The 8163-nt window shown below is 42.9% G+C and overlaps 1 long non-coding RNA gene across 1 annotated transcript; it reads left to right on the forward strand.

Moving 5' to 3' along the window:
- The first annotated feature begins 277 nt into the window (after positions 1-277).
- LOC130389463 (uncharacterized) lies at positions 278-2542 on the forward strand. Its single transcript, XR_008896557.1, has 3 exons — positions 278-346; positions 881-1057; positions 1182-2542. It is a non-coding gene; the product is annotated as an uncharacterized LOC130389463 (long non-coding RNA).
- Positions 2543-8163: the final 5621 nt, after the last annotated feature.

Consider the following 8163-nt stretch of genomic DNA (forward strand, 5'->3'; position numbering starts at 1 on the left):
GCCTTTTGTTAAAAGATTTGTATCATAATTTTTGAATCATCAAAGTAGCCACCTTTTGCAGACATAACAGCCGAACAAACTTCCTACAATGGAAATCAAATATTGTTTGGGAAGCTCTTCTCAACACTGTTGTAGATGTTCCCACAAATGTGTTTCACTTGTAGGTTGCTTTGTTTTCACCCCAGAGCTATAGAGAGAGAGAGTTGCGACACGCTATGATCTCGCGGACAGGTTGGTCACGTGGTTATCACGGGGTTCATGTAAGCCTCAATAGATCCAAAGACCAAATACGCCACGCTGTCAATGTTATTCTATGGGACGACAGCAGAGATTTCAATATTGAATGGTAAATATGAATGAAAAAAATCACATACAAGTATTGGTCTGACTGTTATTGCATTATTTGTAAATGTCAGTTTTACATTTAGATTGGTAGGGGGACAACTGAAAGCTATCTATCAGTATTACTTAGATACGTTTTTAAGTTTTTGAGGAGAGCTTCACGTTCGTGTTAGCATACTGGCTAAACTTTAACTTTTACCTTGCATCCGTTTTGAAATCAAAGTATTCGAGATGTTCTACAATGATCATTTTAAGATATAAGCCACACAAAGTATCAAATATATTAAAGAATAACAACTCATTACGCTTGAATGAATGAAATAGTATTCTATACTTTCCGCCATTACAATACTTATAATAGCCCTGAGCAAATTCAAAATTGGTTTAGAGGGAGGGAGGATCTTCGTTTGGTCATGAACTCTTACCTCTAACCTATTCTCAATAGTTAGGGCATAAGTGGTTGAGGAACAGTTGTTACCCGCTCTGTGATCTTCAATGGTGTCATGGTTCATTGGTTACAACAACTAACATTGTATAGATCAATGGTCATACCATGGTTGGCTGTGCAGCGTTTGGATGCTCCAATCGGTCCGAGAAGGGTTACCACATGTATGGCTTCCCCAAGGACCAAGAGCGCAGGAAGAAATGGATGGCAATGGTCAGCCGTCAAAACGTACAAGTGACAGGGGTCAGCAACAGTCAAAAACTATGTAATGTAAGTAATGTTCACATCACTTGCTAGCATTTCAAAGGGCATAATAATTCTAAGTGTAGAGAATTATGACGTTTCAATGATATTTGAAGTGCAATGGAAACTGTTCTTACAAGCCTACCTACAGGTACACTTTGAAGATGACCAATTCAGAGCCACGAGAAGGGATGCTGAAGTTGAGGCCCGATGCAGTCCCAACAGTTTTCATTCATCGTCCTAAGCCGAAGAGGAGGAAATCCCCTTCTGTGAGGGTGCCTCCAGAACCAAGTGCAACGGACCACACATATTGCGCCAAATTAAACTTTGGTATGATCCATGCAGCTAACAATATTCCCCATTTCATCTAATTCAAGGATAGACTACACTCCTAATGAGATTACATAATTCAGGGGTAAACGGTGAAGGAATAACTTTTCCAGGGCCAGCTGCTCCAGGGACCAGACTGCCAGGGACTGATGGGGCGACTGTGGAGGACCTAATAAGGCAACTAGAAAAGGAAAAATTAATGAGAAGGAGAGCAGAGAGGGCTCTTGTAAAACAAAAAGAATAAATTTGGCACTAAGAAAGAGAAACAATTCAGTCAACAAGAAGTTAAAACAAATGTTTACTAGCGACCAAATTAGAGCCCTTGGACAGGAAAATAGACAAATACGTTGGGGAAAGGAGACAATTAAAAAAGACCTACGGGTTAAATTTGTGGTAAGATGGCCGCCAGTGGTGACGTTCTAGACGCCACCGTAACTAGGCATCTGGTCCAACAGCCTGGAAAGATAATACGTTTCTGCACACTTCCAGTAAGATGCTCATTGCTTTAAAAGTTGAGGTTTACGCTAAATCACTTCAGTAAATGTGGGCCAGGTAATAATCTAAATAGTGCCAAAGATAATTCATTACACAATTGTTCCAAAGATACAGTACATTGCCAACAGAAAAACAGCAATACAGCCGAAGGCACACCTTCATAGGACAAAACATGTTGGTTCCCTAACTTAGGGTGACCTCAGTCCCCAATACACGGAAAGAGTTCACAGCAAGTGATCAAGAGGAAGAGGAGATCTTAATATTGAATATTCGCAATAAGTTCTACTTTAATATTTGCCCACTTGGGGGTATGTTTTGTGTAACCTGTAAGTCAAGTGATATCTTCAATATTGTCATATAATCATTACAGTATTAACAATGATAAATGAAAAAATAAATCAACATTTGGAGACAAAAAACACAAATCCTGGAATCCTTTTGTTAAACGATTTGTATCATAATTTTTTAATCATCAAAGTAGCCACCTTTTGCAGACATAACAGCCGAACAAACTTCCTACAATGGAAATCAAATATTGCTTGGGATGCTCTTCCCAACACTGTTGTAGATGTTCCCACAAATGTGTTTCACTTGTAGGTTGCTTTGTTTTCACCCCTCAGTTCATCCTAAACGTAAACTTTAAGTGATAAGTAACTTTAACGCCTCGTGCCCACTACCTCCGTCCGTTGACTGATCCCATTGACTTTGCATGGGGACGGACGCGCAATGCATTGTGGATCCGTCCGTCCCGTTGGAGCCTTCGGCTCCGTCAAAAAGTTGAAAAATGTTCAACTTTTTCAGCAGCAACGGATCCGTCATCCAATCAGATCGCGTATGCAAATTTAAGCACTGTGACGCGACTCGGGCTCTGACGATACTGGAAAGCGGGAAATCTTGCAATGACAACGCAACAAGCAGGAAGAAGCGGGAAGAACCCGGCGAAGCGATTTGATTGGCTGACGGATGCCTCTGCAAAGACTACTCCCCCATCCGTCAGCCACGCCTTCCCACGTCCGTTGACTGACGGTGCAGTGGGCATGAGGCGTAAGGGCCCTATTTTAGCTGCCTGAAAGGCAAGTGTGAAACTCGAAAAACACAAGTCTTATGGGCGGTTCTCTGCCGCTGTTGCTATTATACCGGCGGATAAATGGCTTTTGCCCCCGACGCAAACCTATTGGTCTTCATTACCAATAGGTGTGTTTTGGATAAACCAATGAAATAAAATGCAATTAACCAATGAGAGTGCCATCTTCCATTTCCTTTAAGTGTCAGCGCATTTGAACTTGAGGAGTTTATATTTTCACAGCGTGATGGCAGTCTCTGCTGAGACAGATGCATGACCACATGAATTCCAAACCTCAGATGGCTCTTTTTACGGCCAAATAATAGGCCTAATTCACATATGGTATAATGTTTTTTGTACAGAAACAATTAGTCGTCATGTAGGCTAAATTTCGGCAAAGACAGCGTATAGCCCATGCTATGCGGTCCCTTGACCGTAACTTGTTATCCCAGAATTCTGAGATACTTCACTCGTTAATTCAGATAAGCAGAGCAGAATTTATTTTCTCAAGTGAATGCATTACGCTCCCCTAATAAAGTCACACCGGCGCGTCCTAATAAACCGGTGACCAGTCGAGGTCCTTGGAGACGCTCTCCTCATTATGAAATCACAAACAGCCGTTCACTCTCCTGGTGATGACGAGCCGGCTTGCCAGTGATGACGCTCACGCTTACGCGTGTTCCCGACAGCGACCGTTCATGCGCACTTGGGAAACAGTCGGTTGGGAATCTAACAGTTCTTCACAGCAGGGTTTTTTTATCCGATAAAAAATAGTCAGACTTAAAAAGAACTTAGTAGGATCAGTTTCAAGTTTGCATGCCTTTATTGCCTTGATGCCCATCACCTACCAGTAGCGTGCGGTGCCCCTTCATTCCGGTGGGGCAGAAACTACTGGCCTATGACCACACCCACAATTTAGATATATTTTGAACATGTACATTTTGAGCTCCATTAAAACATGTTAACTAAACTAATTGTAAGTAAGAATTAAAAATAAACTAATAGGGCCTAAAAAGTAGGTAGGTCATGGGTAGGTAGGGAATTTATTTTATTTTTTTATTTTATTTCTTCAGCGAATGATAGGTAGGTTGTTTTCATTTAAAAGCGAGAAAATTAGCTCATCCTTGTATATAATGAAGAGGTGCTGTACCAAAACGTAATTATAGTCTGCAACATTTTTTTTTATTTTTTATTAAAGCTCATAAAATAATTTGGGTCGCACATAAATTGACAGGGTCGGTCGGAAACCGGAACCAAACAAATTTATTTTTTAGGCCTAGCCTAATGTTACTGCACGCTTTTGAAGTGCCATCCGCAACACTCGTCATATGATGTCGGGCTAATTAGAATAGCCTATGTGCAATGGAAACACCAACTCTGCAAAGTCAATTATTTCAAAGGACAAATTCGACATTATAGGGAAGTTATTTCTTCCATATTTTATTTTAACAATTTAACAACAATTTAACAACAGGCTTAGCGAGTGCAATGCAAATACATGAAAAGTAGAAATACAAATCATCAATCAAGCAGACCTTCGATTTGGAACTTGGCCCGACGATGTGTGCAAATCTCTCAATAACAACACTTTTGAAATCAGGTATTTCTAAATAACAGCTGTTTCAGGTATGAAATCAGGTATACAATTTTAATACCTGCTGAAATAAATAAATAAATAGGCTTCAATGCCAAAAGATACAGGCGGAGTATTTCGATTTTAAACAACAACAATCCTAGAATATGACCATGGGGCAGACTACTTTACGACCATATGGGCGTCTGTGTCGCTGCCTTTGTGTTGACATGTGGTGTGTGCGAGTGCTTGTGTGTGTGTAGTGTGTGTGCATGTGTGTGTGTGTTTCCGTGTATGTTGGTGCGCATGTGCTTGCTTGTGGTGTATGCGTTCGCGCTTGGCACATGCGCACTTGAGTAACTGGTACGACAGGCCTGCTATTATGGCAGTAACATATTAGTGGGTGGTACTACGAGTGCTTCATTCACATTCACACAAGTGAATGAAACGCTTGTGTGTCCCACACTGACGTCAATTAACCTGAATACAACCACACGCAATGCAACAGTGTCCTCTAGTGGACGATATGATATATTCTGAAGAGTGTTTCTCTCTTCTCTCCTATGAATTATGAGATGGATCATAACAGAATCCATGCCACAGACGTGCTAGGGCACCTCCCCACACAGGCAGTGCCAGGACTGATCAGCCATATCAACAATTATGCGCGCACGTGCGTGCGTGTGTGGGTGCGTGCGTATGTGTGTGTGTGTGTCTGTGCACCAAGCAGCATTTACAGCATCAACAATTTACAATTGCAGTTTGAATATAACCAGTTCTAACATGTGTTGTGTGTTGTCCCTGTACTATATATGTGAGAGGGCCCCCAAATACATCCCTCGGACAGAGTAATGAAAACATAGCAGTCTTCTGTTCAGCATGTTGTCAGTGACGGCCCCTCCCCCCTGCAGTGGGACTGGCCTATTCAGTCCCCATTACGTTCGTGACTAAAGCCAATCAAGTCAGTGATCCATCCACTGATCATCTCAATGCTTTGAGTTAGAGAGAAACATAGGGGTGGTCGTTTTTCTTTTAGCAGGCCGGTTTTAGCAGGGCGGTCACAGGGCCTGTTGCCACAGCAACAGTCAAACCTGGCGCTAGACCCTGCCTATTTACATTCCTATCAGACGCGGCGGATGGCAGGGCCAGTCTGCAGACCCCGGCTGCTGGACCCCAGTGGCGGCTGGTGGAATTTATTTGAGGGGGGGCTGAACGTTTGCATTACAAACCCCTGTAGGGGGGTCTGGGGGGGTCCCCCACAAGATCTTTTTGTGATTTTCAAAAAAAAACGAAGCATTCTGGTGCATTCTGACAAAATAGTAAAGGCAAATAAAGAACATTTACTTACCAAGACGAATGGGGCCAGTGAACTAAGTTTTAAGTTAATTTTTTGCCTTGTAGAAATCAGCAACGTTAAGAGTGCAGATCACATCAACAATAACTTTGAATTACACACAAGGTAACATTCTCTCTCCCTCTGTGTGTGAGTGAGAAAGAGAGAGATAGAGATAATGGGTGAGTGTGTTACGGCCAAGTAACTGTGTAATTGTGTTGGTAAACGTCACTCATAAATATATCTACAGTCTGCATTAGTATGCATTTAGACAAATACAATGAAATATGAATTCCACAAAATTCATGGAAATGTGCAAGCTTTTGTGTGTGGTTGTTGAAGACACACTTAAGGCATGATACCAACATAGGTTTGCAGAGGACTACATACAGTACAGTATGCACACTGAAGGCCTGATGCCACCATAGGTTTGCAGAGGACTATATACAGTGTGTACACTGAATAGGTTTGCAAAGGACTATATACAATATGCACACTGAAGGCCTGATTCCACCATGTTTGCAGAGAACTATACACAGTATGTGTACACTGAATAGCTTTGCAGAGAACTATACACAGTACACTTGAAAGGGGTGGGGGGAGGTTGTGAGGGTCTGCAACCAGTGTCCATCTCAAGGGAAATACATATAGGCTAGTGGAATAAATAGAAGTTGCTTACCTCTAGCATGGCTAGCTTCACACAGTTGTTCATATGCACTCTTGCTCACTTGTGTTTTTTTTATCCGTTCTGACAGATGTTTCAGGCCTGTCAACCCTGTCTGTGTCCACGAACTATCACACACACTTGTTTTAAAAAGTATACAAGGAAAGCAAAAAATTGCATTGGCATACCCACAGCTAGTTAGCCAAGCCTGAACCATACTCTGGAAAAACTCTCTCCTGTAAGCTCTATCCGTTTCTCTTGCTTGTTGGCTTACGTTCACTTCTGGCTTTTCTACTCCGAGTTCTTTTACTTGCAATTTCTCTGCAAATATTCTTCTTTCGAAGGGATTCATAAGCAGAGACTTAACTGAAATTGGGGCTAGCTGAACTCACAGGGAAACAGTGGTAGCAACACTCAAAGTCGCCATCTTGCTGATCTCTGAGGTAATGGCAAATCCGCGGTTACGCGCAGTGGACGGTGCACTGCGCTTGGGGCTATATCTTGAGCGCCCCAAAGCCATACAATTCGACGACGCTGATTGGCGAAATTATGTACTTTTCTGCCTAGCGACGAGGGAACCATTGGCTAATAATTCAGGCATGTGGGGCTGAGCGAAAAGCGCCCCACGGAAGACATCTACTTCACCAAAATGAACGTTGAACATCTAAGTGAAGTAAGATTTAATTATGGGGGATTCTAAAAGATATTCTAAAGTAAATGCATTATTCGAATGCAATTAAAATAGATTAATTCTCAAAATGCGAAGATTATTAAAAAAAATAGATAAATATATTTGAAATAGAAAAGATGGCCGGTCGGCGGGAGGGCGGCGCCCCAGCGCCCTCTATAGGCGAGCCGCCACCCACGGTATGGCTGACATTTCTGTCAGCCTTTGGCCCAGCGGTAGCGCTGAACCATTAGCTGCTGTATGCTAATGCTGGAGTATTGGCTGCATGTGGACGATAGGACACAACTCAGGGGAAGGCTGTGCTATAAATGTTGTACTTAAGAGCGAGGTGGGCTCTAGAAAATGGTCGCTGAGGGTGTCGGGGTATAAAAGCCGAACCAAATCCTAAAATAAATGTGATACATCTGACCGGAATCCGTCCAGCTGAGACGGGTTGAGATGATGTCTTCCAAATGACCGGTGTTGTGGCGTCTTGGCAGGGAGAAGAGGAGCCCACTCTGGGACTTCCCATCAGCCCCTTCATGGACTGCTCGGGTCACAGCTGGCCAAGCTCCAGGCCCATATCACAGGCCCACTCTGGATCTCCCACCACCCAGCCTGCCTCAACCTTATGGTGTGACGCAGCAGACAGTGAATATGTTTGATGAACCATTAGAAATTGTGTCAAGCTGGACAATGTGTGGACGTTTTGATGTGAGTCCATTTAATTGTGACAGCTAGATCCCACCTAGGTGGCTTTTACTGGGCTCGTCCAAATCAACGCAGTGTGGTGATTTGATGTTGGAACCGGTTTATTAGCGAGGTTGAGTAGGATACACAGAGGGAGTGTGATCTCTCTGCGTGTGTTTTGTGATGGTTGGTTTGGCTGGTTAACCGGTGTGCAGCCTTACCCTGCCCCTCGAGCCAGGTGAGGCGGCTGAAACCAACCATCCTCCACACACACTCTGTGGTATATACCTGCAATTGTGTTTGACTTACTACTCTAAA

This window comes from Gadus chalcogrammus, chromosome 9 (assembly GCF_026213295.1).
Source record: "Gadus chalcogrammus isolate NIFS_2021 chromosome 9, NIFS_Gcha_1.0, whole genome shotgun sequence".
Taxonomy (NCBI): Eukaryota; Metazoa; Chordata; class Actinopteri; order Gadiformes; family Gadidae; genus Gadus; species Gadus chalcogrammus.